Source organism: Vicia villosa, unplaced genomic scaffold (genome assembly GCF_029867415.1).
Source record: "Vicia villosa cultivar HV-30 ecotype Madison, WI unplaced genomic scaffold, Vvil1.0 ctg.000320F_1_1, whole genome shotgun sequence".
Taxonomy (NCBI): Eukaryota; Viridiplantae; Streptophyta; class Magnoliopsida; order Fabales; family Fabaceae; genus Vicia; species Vicia villosa.
In genome coordinates this window covers 78,627-91,695 of record NW_026705142.1, presented here as the reverse complement: position 1 = coordinate 91,695, position 13,069 = coordinate 78,627, and the positions used below count along the sequence as shown (strand labels likewise).

At 37.7% G+C, this 13,069-nt stretch overlaps 1 non-coding gene across 1 annotated transcript; it reads right to left on the bottom strand.

Annotated features, from left to right (window-relative positions):
• Positions 1-12,765: 12,765 nt before the first annotated feature.
• TRNAV-UAC (transfer RNA valine (anticodon UAC)) lies at positions 12,766-12,838 on the bottom strand. The gene has a single exon. It is a non-coding gene; the product is annotated as a tRNA-Val (tRNA).
• Between the last annotated feature and the right edge of the window lie 231 nt (positions 12,839-13,069).

The following is a 13,069-nucleotide window of genomic DNA, read 5'->3' as shown; positions in this document are numbered from 1 at the left end:
TGCAGAACAAAGAAGTGAACCTCCAGAAGCTGTGTATATCAGAAGTAATGGATCAGAAGATCATTCAGATTTATATCAGCACACTTCAGAAGGAGTGTTTCCAGAAGAGAAAGTTGATCAGATCAGAAGCAGTGATCAGAATCTGAAGGCGTAAAGTCTATTCTGAAATTTACAGCTGTCATCTATTATCTGATGGTGAACACGTGTCTGTGCGGTTAGTACGAAGCGTGCAGTTGAAAAGACGCCTACCTAGGTAACTGTATTTAATCATTTCATTTACCATGCTATCTCTCCTAATGTCATTTCTCATTTAATGCAAAATGATTTTCAAATCTTTTAAATAGCCCGCTTCAACTTCATTCTTTTCTCCGTTTCTCTATTTTGTCGTACATTTTTTTTTCTCGCTGCATCTGTTTCTTTCTTTTTCAAACCCTAGTCCTTGATCTAATCTTACGACATAATCATCATGGATTCTTCCTCCTGTTCTTCTTCCTCAAAAGAAAGACTTACTTCTTCACAAATCCTTCTACGAAAGTATGAATATGCTCCTCTGAAAACTTGCTTAATACCCACGAAAGAACTGGAAGTTATATGTGAATCTGCTGTGGACATCAACAATCTTAAAGCTAATGGCTTTCAGTGTGATGCGAGAATCCTTGAGCAAGGATGGTCCAAATATCTTGATAGATTGGTTGGTCCAATTTATCCTGAACTTGTGAAGGATTTCTGGGTACATGCAACAGTTACTCCAACTGCCATCATTTCATTCGTTCTAGGGCATGAAGTGGTTATCACTGAGAAGCTCATCAGGAAGCTGTACAATCTTGATGATGAAGAAGGTTGGTCTGGTCTTCAACCCAATACAGTTGACTGGACTCCAGTTGAAAAACAAATCTCTACGGTTTTTGGAATTGATTCTCATAACACGGGCACCTTAAGGCCTTTTTATAAAGTATGGGCTGAGATTATTCTGGGTTCTCTTCACCATAGAAAAAGGATGCTCTCCTCCTCCTACATCAGTCCGACTCACAAGTACACTCTTTTCTGCATTGGCAAAAAGATAAAGATCAACATCTCTTATATTCTGTTTGAGAATCTGAAAACTTCTATCTTTGAGTCAAGAGAAGATGAAAGGGCGAAGTACCCTCATATTCCAAGAACAACCATTCCATTCGGAAGGATGATTTCAGACATTCTGATTGAAAGCAAAGTGGTGGACTCCATCAGAAATCTCAATGCATCTCATTTTCTTGGAGTAATTCAAGGTCCCATCTTCAATGGTGTTGATTTGTTCAGAATGGAACTCATTAAGAATGTACCTTTTGTGTGCACAAGCTTTCCTGACATTCTGTCAAGAAGAATTGCTGTTGAAGGTTTCATCTCCTTGTTTCATAAAGAACTTGATCTTGTTGTCAAGCTTTACTTGGAAGATTGTGTTAGGAAGCAATCAGATGTTGATCCTGCTTGGATCCGTGGCAGAGTACTCCCATCCAAAGATGATATTCTGAAGAAGGATAAGAAGGAACGACAGGCAAGGCTAAAAAGAAAGGCACAAGAAGATGAGGCTGAGAGAGCCAAGAAGTTGAGGGTCACCTATGATCCTGACAAGGTGGACTCTAAAGAACGAAGAGATAAGAGAATCAGAGATTCCTTTCGCAGAACCAGATCTTCTTCCTCTGTACAAATCTCCAGAAAGGTGTTTACTCCACCTCCTTCTGTCCCTAAACCATCTCTCCAATCACCTCCATCTGAACCAAAAATAAACTTTACCTTGCCAAATTCTTCTCCATCATCCTTCTCCTCTCCCATTCTAAACCCCACACCTTTAAGTATTCTTCCCCCAACTCCTTCTGATAAATCTTTCTCACCAATTCCCTTTACAAACACTCCATCCTCGTCTCAATCTATCATTTCTGATATTCCATCCTCATCAATCATTCTCTCAGATATCCCTTCTTCCTCATCCACCGTACCTCCACCTTCTATATCCCATCCCTTACCTACCAGAAAATCCAAACCTTACTGTCTTCTCTACCCTGACTACAAATTCACCTTCAATCCGCCTGAACCTGAACCCTATATCTACCTGGAACTTTTCAGACATGAGGTGATTAGCAGTCTAGACCTTCTGAAGGATGCATTCCTAAATGGTCTGGATGATGTTTCTACAAGAAATCTCTGGAGAAGATTTCGCAAGGATTTTCAAGTAGAAGCAATGGGAGTACAGAAAAGACTAGTGGCTGCTGCCCCTGGTTACCCTGGGTACCTTCTGGAGGAAGATAATGGTATATACTACCATCCTCTCAGAAATTGTGTTGCTGCTGAGGAGAAGCCCTTTGTGGATGAATTGGAAGTATTAAGACTGGCTGCTGAAATGGAAGCAAATCCATGCAGGGATATTGTTATCTTTGTTCCTGATTATCCTGTTCTGCTAGGAGACTTCAAGACTCTCTTTGACTTTCTGAGGGAAAACCCTTCTAAGAAAGACCCAAGCTTGGTCATTCCAGAAGTTGTTGACCCACCAGAAGTTGAAGGTCCTTCTGCTCCCAGGAATCTAGCTGCCATTCTTCAGGCACTTGAGAATGGAGAATCGGAAATTCCTGCTGCAGAATATGGAGATGCTTCTATGCAAGAAGCAGATGCTGAAGATCATGTTGCCAAAACTGTTCCTGTTGAGGAAATCCCTGCAAATGATCTATCAATGGAAGCTGCAGATCAACATGCTATTCCTGTGGTTGAAAGCGGTGAAGCTTCTTCTGATGAATCTTCTCGTCTTGCAAGGACTCTGGAAGATATTCAGAAGAGACAGGATGAGCAAAGCTCACTCAATGCTGAGTATAGCGCTTTCATGGTGAGGCAAGAAGGACACAACAATATGGTTCAAGAGATGCTGACCAAGATCTTGTCAAGACTAGGGCCATCTTAGATTGAGTCTGTGTTGTTTCTTTCTTTTCGTTGCATCTATTTTTTTTTTGTGCATCTGATCTTTCTCATCTTCATGTACTTCTGTACCTGCTGTTTGAACTTCAATGAAATCATCCTCTTCCTCAGTGTGTTTCGTTTTGTTTGCATCTGAATCTTTTAAAATATTCTTTTTGATGTTATGACAAAAAGGGGGAGAAAGATAAATGATAAATGATTTGATTAATCTATCAGTTGCTGGGTAAAGCTCCCACACATTCACTAACAAGAACTGCAAGTTCTATATGGTTTAAGTGTTTTGCAGGTATAAAGAAGTGAAGAGAATCTTCAAAGCAAACACAAGAAGCTAAACCATGGAAACTGAAGCAAGCTGAGTGCTGTCAAGCTTCAGAAATCAGAAGCAAGAAAGAAGATAGAATTTGATCCATATTTGTCTATTTGTTCTGACAAAATTCTATTTGCTCTGATACATTATTTTAGCCTATATGGCTCTGATACATATAATGTGTTCGAATATACATTTTATGTTCTGACTCGTTCATGCTGACTTTTGTCGTTTAGTTTTTGTTCTGTAACATTTCAGGATGTAGAGATGCTCAGATGATGCTCTGGTACATTCAACAATGTTCTGATACAAATCTAGCATGAAGTGATGTTGGTAGAAATTCAAAGCTCTGAAGCTATCCGAGGGAAGCAGAAATCAGAAGCTGCGAATGTTCTAAAGATCCAGAAAACTCAAGTTCTGAAGCTGTCCTAAATGGAAGCAGAAATCAGAAGCTGTGAATGTTCAGAAGATCAAAGAAATTCAAGTTCTGAAGCTGTCCTAGATGGAAGCAGAAGTCAGAAGCTGTGAATGTTCAGAAGATCAAAGAAATTCAAGTTCTGAAGCTGTCCTAGATGGAAGCAGGAATCAGAAGCTGTGAGTGTTCTAGGGATCTAAGGAAATTCTAGTTCTGAAGCTGTCCAATGGAAGCAGAAGTCAGAAGCTAGGAATTCTCTGAAGACAAGAAGCTTATATGATCGTCTCTACCGAAATAATCAGGGAAGTCTTTTATTAAAGCTCTTCGAGTATTTATTTCAGGGGGAGATTATTTATCTCAGGGGGAGATTGTTAATCTCAGGGGGAGACATATTCATATGCTTATGCTATAGCTGTGTAATTTGTCTTTTGCCGTCTGTTCTTTCTGATCGCAAATTCATATCATTTATATATGTTTTTGTCATCATCAAAAAGGGGGAGATTGTTAGAACAAGATTTGTTCTGATCAATTATCTTAGTTTTGATGATAACAATAATATGAATTTTGCTTAAGATAATATGGTACTCTAATCCAATGCAATTTCCTTTTCAGGGAATATATAAAGAGTACGCATAATTCAGCGCTCAGAAGCTTTGTCTCAAGGGTTCAGCATGCAACATCAGAACATGGTCTGGCAAGACATCAGAAGATGGTCGAAGCAGAATCAGAACATGGGTCTATGGAAGCATCAGAAGAACAAGAGAACAGAAGCACTGAAGTTCTGATGGTATCACGCTCAGAAGCACTTCAAGGTCAGAAGATCAGAAGATGCTATGCACCAAGCTGTTTGACTCTGATGATATTCAAACGTTATATTCACAAACATCAGATCAGAAGAAAGTACAAGTGGCAAGCTACGCTGACTGACAAAAGGAACGTTAAAAGCTATTCTAGGCTACGTCAGTAGACACAGCGTGAACAAGGCTCGAGGTAGTTGACAAAAGCGTATAACATTAAATGCGATGTTGTACGGAACACGCAAAGCATTAAATGCACTCAACGGTCATCTTCTCCAACGCCTATAAATATGAAGTTCTGATGAGAAGCAAGGTTAACGATTCTGCACCAAAATAATTCAAATTAACTTGCTCAAACGCTGTTCAAATCAAAACTCAGAATCTTCATCTTCATCAAAGCTCACTACATTGCTGTTGTAATATATTAGTGAGATTAAGCTTAAACGATTAAGAGAAATATCACAGTTTGTGATTATCGCTTTTAAGAAGCAATTGTAATACTCTTAGAATTGATTACATTAAGTTGTAAGGAACTAGAGTGATCGTGTGGATCAGAATACTCTAGGAAGTCTTAGGAGTGAACTAAGCAGGTTGTAACTAGAGTGATCGTGTGGATCAGTAGACTCTAGAAAAGTCTTAGAGGGTATCTAAGCAGTTGTTCCTGGAGTGATCAGTGTGTGATCAGTAGACTCTGGAAGACTTAGTTGCTGACTAAGTGGAGAACCATTGTAATCCGTGCGATTAGTGGATTAAATCCTCAGTTGAGGTAAATCATCTCTGCGGGGGTGGACTGGAGTAGTTTAGTTAACAACGAACCAGGATAAAAATAACTGTGCATTTATTTTTATCTGTCAAGTTTTTTAAAGCTACACTTATTCAAACCCCCCCTTTCTAAGTGTTTTTCTATCCTTCAGTCTCAACAAAAGATAAGACCAAATGATGACTTTTCTCTTATTATTGAAGTAAGAATATTTCTCCATATATATATATATATATATATATATATATATATATATATATATATATATATATTGTGTGTCCAGTTATAAGAGGCTCAATTTTAAATTTTTTTCATCATATGTTATATATATATATATATATATATATATATATATATATATATATATATATATATATATATATATATATATATTGTGTCCAGTTATAAGAGGCTCAATTTTAAATTTTTTCATCATATGTGAAACTTTAACTCACTTTACACTTCACAGCTATAGTTGAAAATTTTGTTCGGTTAAATCTTGAAACTTTTTCACTACTTAATTGACATCTAATATAAATGTTAGAACATAAACTAGTAACTAAAGAAAAAATAAAAATAAAAATTACAAACAAGACAGGAGGTTTGTTTAGGTAGTTCGACCGAGCATGTCTACTCTATGTTGGTGATTTTAGTATCATCAATGTATTTTGGTAATAATGTGATTTACTATAGGCCGATGCAATTATGCGTTAAGCTTGAAACGAGTTAGGGTAGTGCGGAGTGCACGCTCGTAGAGCCAAACGTGCAATTAAATACGAATAATAGAAACGGGGTTCCAAGGGGCGGAGCCCTTGGCGGGGTGCGGGGCAGCGCCCCGTCGGGGTCCAAGGGGAAGAGCCCCTGGCGGGGTGCGGGGCAGCGTCCTGCCGAGGTCCAAGGGGCAGCTCCCCTGGCTGGGGTCCCAACCGACATAACCGTTTTACCGAACAGGTGCGTCGTTTCCCAACCAACATAACTGTTTTTGCTGAACAGGTGTGTCATTTCGGTTTCTATTGTTGATCTCCTATATAAGGAGTCATTTGGCCTCGGTTTCAAACACGAAAAACATACTTCCTCTACATTCTGATCTGTTCTCCATTGTCAGAAACAGATTGTTCTTCGAGAATTATCCCCGCAAAGATTTCGTGAACCCAGACAAGAATAGGGTCGAAATACTTTGTTCGGAAAGTGAACGAACACGATTCTTGAAGATATCCAGGATTATCATACCTATATCTAACAAACGAACAAAGTAGCATTTTCTGATAATCATGGCTGGAGGAGGAAGCACCGTGAAGGAGATGACTAAAAGTTTCGGAAAATTGGACAAGTTTCAAGGACAAGACTTCAGGCGTTGGCAGAAGAAGATGCATTTCATGTTGACAACGTTGAAGGTGGTGCACGTCCTGTCTACACCAATTCCAGAACTTGAGGAGGATGACACGGTTGAAAATCTGAGACGCCGATCAAAGTGGGAGAATGACGACTACATATGCAGAGGGCACATTCTTAACGGTATGTCTGATCCCTTATTTGATATTTACCAAAACGTGGAATCTGCAAAGGAATTGTGGGATTGTCTCGAAGCCAAGTACATGGCAGAGGATTCATCCAGTAAAAAGTTTCTGGTGACCGACTTCAACAATTACAAAATGGTTGAATCAAGGTCTGTCATGGAACAATTCAATGAACTCCTCCGAATCCTTGGACAGTTCACACTGCATGGATTGAAGATGGATGAAACAATATCTGTATCAAGCATCATAGACAAGTTGCCTCCTTCATGGAAGGATTTCAAACACAATCTGAAACATGGAAAAGACGAACTGTCTTTGATCCAACTTGGAAGTCACTTGCGCATAGAGGAATCTCTACGAGCGCATGAGGATAACAAAGGAAAAGGCAAAGAAATTGCTGGACCCTCGGTTAATATGATTGAAGAGGGTGGTAAGAACGATAACAACAAAAACAAAGGAAAGAAACGTGCTTTCAATAACAAAAAGGGAAATTTCGGTGTTAACAAGAAACCGAAACTAGAATGCTGGAAGTGTGGCAGAACAGGCCACTTCAAGAAGGATTGTCGTTTCGGCAAAAAGAACGACAACGCGAACGCAAGTGGTTCAGGAAAAGGGTCTAAGGACCAATCCGAAAACCAAGGATGATGCTATCGCGTGGTGGATTGATTCTGGCGCCACAAAACATGTTTGCAAGGACCGTTTCTGGTTCAAGACATTTGTTCTAGTGGAAGATGGTTCTGTTCTATACATGGGAGATGATCACTTCGCTCCCGTTGAAGGCAAAGGAAACCTGGTGCTAGAATTCAGTTCTAGAAAGACTATTACTTTGTTTAATGTATTGTATGTTCCTAAGTTACGTAAGAATTTAATTTCTGGTCCTGTATTAAATAAGCTTGGATACAAGCAAGTGTGTGAATCCGATAAATATGTTTTATCGAAGTCTGGTGTGTTTGTAGGATTTGGTTATTATAATAATGGAATGTTTATGATGAATTTAAATGGAGCTCCTAAAGATTCTGGTTCTATATTTATGTCTTCTTCGAATATTATCAATTTTTCGTTATGGCATGCTCGTCTAGGACACGTACATTATAAAAGAATGCATGAAATGTCTAAAAACGATTCAATCCCTGTTTTTGATGAAAATAACGAAAAGTGTAAAACTTGCATGTTAACAAAGATCACTAGACAACCTTTTAAAAGTATAATAAGGAAATCTATCATTCTTGAGTTAGTACATAGTGATTTATGTGATTTGCATGCTACTCCATCATTAGGGAATAAAAAATATTTTGTCACTTTCATTGATGATGCATCTAGATTCTACTATGTTTATTTGTTGCACGCTAAGGATTTCGTCCTTAGATAAATTCAAAATTTATAAAACTGAAGTTGAAGTGCAACGGAATGTGCTGATTAAAACATTACGTACTGATAGAGGTGGTGAATATTATGATCCTGTATTTTTCCAATCCGTAGGAATCATTCATGAAACTACGGCACCTTATACACCTCAACAAAATGGTGTGGCTGAAAGGAAAAATAGAGTTCTTAAAGAAATGGTAAATGCCATGTTATCTTACTCTGGTCTGAGTGAAGGGTTTTGGGGAGAAGCTATGTTAACGGCTTGCTATTTGTTAAATAGGGTTCCTAAAAAAAGGAACAAGACTACCCCATATGAACTTTGGTATAAGAAAAGACCCAACTTAACATTTCTACGTGTTTGGGGTTGTAGGGCCGTGGTTAGACTCCCGGACCCAAAAAGGAAAACTTTGGGCGAAAAGGGTGTAGGTTGCATCTTTGTTGGATATGCTGAACACTCCAAGGCTTATAGGTTTTATGTTATAGAACCTAATGACTCGATTTCTATTAACACGATTATATAATCAAGAGATGCCATATTTGATGAGAATTATTTCTCTTCTATACCTAGACCAAAGATATCTATACCTAATTCAGAGGAATCTCTAAGGGATGATCATTCAAATGATGTACCAAGTGAGACACTTGAACCCCGTAGAAGCAAAAGAGCTAGGAAATCTAGATCTTATGGATCTGATTTTCAACTATATTTAGTTGAGGGATCAAAGGATCAGATTGAGACTCAATACTATTATTGCTATAGTATAGAGGAGGATCCAAGAACGTATGATGAAGCTGTGAAATCTCGAGATTCTGTCTTTTGGAAAGAAACAATTGATGAAGAGATTGGTTCTATCATGGAAAATAATACTTGGGTATTATCTGATTTACCACCAGGCTGCAAACCATTGGGTTGCAAATGGATCTTCAAAAGGAAGATGAAAGTCGATGGTACAATTGACAAGTTTAAAGCTAGATTAGTTATCCAAGGCTTCAGACAAAAAGAAGGGATTGATTATTTCGATACCTATGCTCCAGTTGCCCGTATCACTACTATTAGATTGTTGATTGCCTTGGCGGTTATTCATAATCTAGTGATTCATCAAATGGATGTCAAAACAACATTTCTGAATGGTGATTTGGAAGAAGAAATGTATATGAAGCAACCTGAAGGATTTGTAATGCCTGGTAATGAGCACAAAGTGTGTAAGCTAGTTAAGTCGTTGTATGGGCTGAAACAAGCTCCAAAGCAGTGGCATCAAAAGTTTGATGAGGTTGTTTTGTCTAATGGTTTCATTCTAAACCAAGCTGACAAATGTGTATATAGCAAATTTGATACATCCGGTAAAGGAGTTTTCATTTGTCTATATGTTGATGACATGTTGATCTTTGGCACCGACCAAAATCAAGTTGATAAAACAAAGAATTTCTTGTCATCAAAGTTCTCCATGAAGGATATGGGAGAAGCAGACGTTATTCTTGGTATTAAGATTAAACGGGAGAATAAGGGGATTGTAATTACGCAATCTCATTACATTGAGAAAATACTCAAGAAGTTCAATTATGAAAATTGTTCTCCAGTAAGTACTCCCATGGATCCGGGAGAAAAGCTTATGCCAAATACAGGTAAACCTGTGGATCAACTAGAATACTCAAGAGCTATACGCTCTTTGATGTATGCTATGATTAGCACTAGACCGGATATTGCTTATGCGGTTGGAAAGTTGAGCAGATTTACTAGTAATCCTAGTAGACATCATTGGCATACGATAACTAGGGTATTCAAGTACTTGAAGGGTACTATGAATTATGGATTGTCATATATGGTATTTCCTTCGGTGTTAGAGGGTTATTCAGATGCTAGTTGGATAAATAATGTTGAAGATTCATCCTCTACAAGTGGATGGGTGTTCTTGCTTGGGGGAGGTGACATCTCATGGGCTTCCAAGAAGCAAACATGTATAACTAGTTCCACAATGGAACCTGAGTTTGTAGCATTAGCTGCTGCTGGTAAAGAAGCAGAATGGCTAAGGAACTTGGTATATGAGATTCCGATATGTCCTAAACGGATATCACCAATTTCTAACCGTTGTGATAGTAGTGCCACACTGGCTAAAGCATATAGCCAAATATACAATGGAAAGTCTAGACATTTGGGTATTAGACATAGTATGATTAGGGAATTAATCATGAATGGGGTGATATCTATTGAGTTTGTTTGGTCGCAACAAAACTTAGCTGACCACTTGAAGAAGGGGTTAGCAAGAGACTTAGTGAAGAAGTCGATAATTGGGATGGGATTAAAGTCCATTTAAATCTATTAGTTATGGTATACCCAATTCCCTTCTAATATAATGTTAGAAGCAGAATTCAATGTGGAAAGATCATAGTTAAAGATTGGAGCAATTGTGTTTATCTTCCCAAGGTATGTGCTCAGACCTGCAAGTGATGGCTAGGTTGAAGTATATCTTCTTAATGGTTCTTTTGAAAAATTGCTAATACAGGTGCAAGATTAAAAGGATCACCTATGTGAGCATGAAGTTTTGCTGCTTCAAGAAGCTTGGACTTGGCTTCCTATATGCTTATTAATGGATAAGGACACATGGCTTGTAAAGTGTCAAGTATGAATAGTAGAGTATTGTAAGAAACATATGTGTACTATATCTTTAGATATTCAAATGGATTGGCGGGTTCAATCATTGTGACACCCCGATTTTCGAATATTTGGAATGTGTATTTGTACTAAGATGAAAATTCAATCGCAAGACATTTTCTTCTATGCATTTGTTTGATCGTTATACCTGTAAGTAAATCAAGGATTATACTAAAATGGGGGGAGTTTGTTGGTGATTTTAGTATCATCAATGTATTTTGGTAATAATGTGATTTACTGTAGGCCGATGCAATTATGCGTTAAGCTTGAAACGAGTTAGGGTAGTGCGGAGTGCATGCTCGTAGAGCCAAACGTGCAATTGAATACGAATAATAGAAACGGGGTTCCAAGGGGCGGAGCCCCTGGCGGGGTGCGGGGCAGCGCCCCTTCGGGGTCCAAGGGGCGGAGCCCCTGGCGGGGTGCGGGGCAGCGCCCTGCCGGGGTCCAAGGGGCAGCGCCCCTGGCTGGGGTCCCAACCGACATAACCGTTTTACCGAACAGGTGCGTCGTTTCCCAACCAACATAACTGTTTTTGCCGAACAGGTGTGTCATTTCGGTTTCTATTGTTGATCTCCTATATAAGGAGTCATTTGGCCTCAGTTTCGAACACGAAAAACATACTTCCTCTACATTCTGATCTGTTCTCCATTGTCAGAAACAGATTGTTCTTCAAGAATTATCCCCGCAAAGATTTCGTGAACCCAGACAAGAATAGGGTCGAAATACTTTGTTCGGAAAGTGAACGAACACGATTCTTGAAGATATCCAGGATTATCATACCTATATCTAACACTCTACAACTATAAGACAATTGTAGTTTCGTCTTATTATTTGAATGAATATGGGTTTTGGTGTAACAAACGATATATAATAGTATGATTCATATTACAAGAATGCATTTGAGTCGACCTAGTGGATGAAACTACGCAGTGTTTTGCTAACTCAGCCTCATACCCCTACCCTTCTTCTATGACTATAAGTCATGCTCAACAATCTCCATTTAGCAAATATCAAATATTTATGAAGATTTTCTGTATGACACCCACATCCTATCAATTGAGAGATACAACATTTACTTAACATTGAAATATGTATAGCAAGTCTAAAGGAGTACTTAAACTTATCACTAGTAATTGACTTGATAAACATATTAGTTGCAATCTCGAGAGAACAATCATTTTCAAGTAACATTTGTCTACTTACAAGTAATTTCTGATATTTTAAAACTTCACATCAATATGTTGGGTCCTAGTGTGATACACCTGATTATTTGCTAAATAAATGGCATGTTATAACAATGCAACTCAATTTCACCTTGCTCAACACCCAATTCCCTAACCAATCATGTAACTCGTAAGGCCTCTTTGGTAGCCTCAATTATTGTCATGTACTTTGCTTAAATGGTAAGCAAGATCAATATGGACCGAATTAACAATTTTCAATAAATAGATTCATCTGCATGAATAACTATATATCTTATTGTAGACTTCCTATCATCCATATCACCTGCATAATCTTAATCAAAGTACCTTACAACTAAAGGATTATTTTTGTTCACTTTTAAACATGATACCATGACATGTTGTACCTTTCAAATACCTAAAAGTTCATTTGTTTGCTTCCGAATCACACCTACCTAGTTTGGAGATAAAATTGCAAACTTTACTTACAACTATGACAGATTTATTATAGTGCAAAATATAATATACATTAAAAAACAAACAACAATAAGATACGAAACCTTTTACATTTAATATAACTCGATTCCTCCGCCCCATGTCCCTTCTTTTGTAACTATTTTTTTAGTCAAAAAAATTGAATTGTTGTTGTATAATCTTAATCCAAGTACCTTACAACTATTTACAACTATGACAAATTTATTATAGTTCAAAATATAATATACATTAAATAACCAATAATAAGATACGAAACCTTTTACATTAAATATAACTCGACTCCTCCGCCCCCATGTTCTCTCTCTTGTAACTACTTTTTTAGTCAAAAAAACTTGAATTGTTGCTGCCCAGGATCGAACTGGAGACCTTTAGCGTGTAAAGCTAACGTGATAACCACTACACCACAGCAACTTTGATATTTATTATGTATTCATGAATCATACTAAATATTAAATTCAAAATTATTTGCATTTATATTTAAGGAGCAACTTTAATCCCTCTCTTGTAACTATGAATCATACTCAATATTAAATTCGAAATTATTTGCATTTATATTTAAGAATCATACAAAGTGCACAATGTATCAACAATAGAATTCAAACTCATTTCAACCATGAAATTTGGTTGAGTCCATGTTATTCT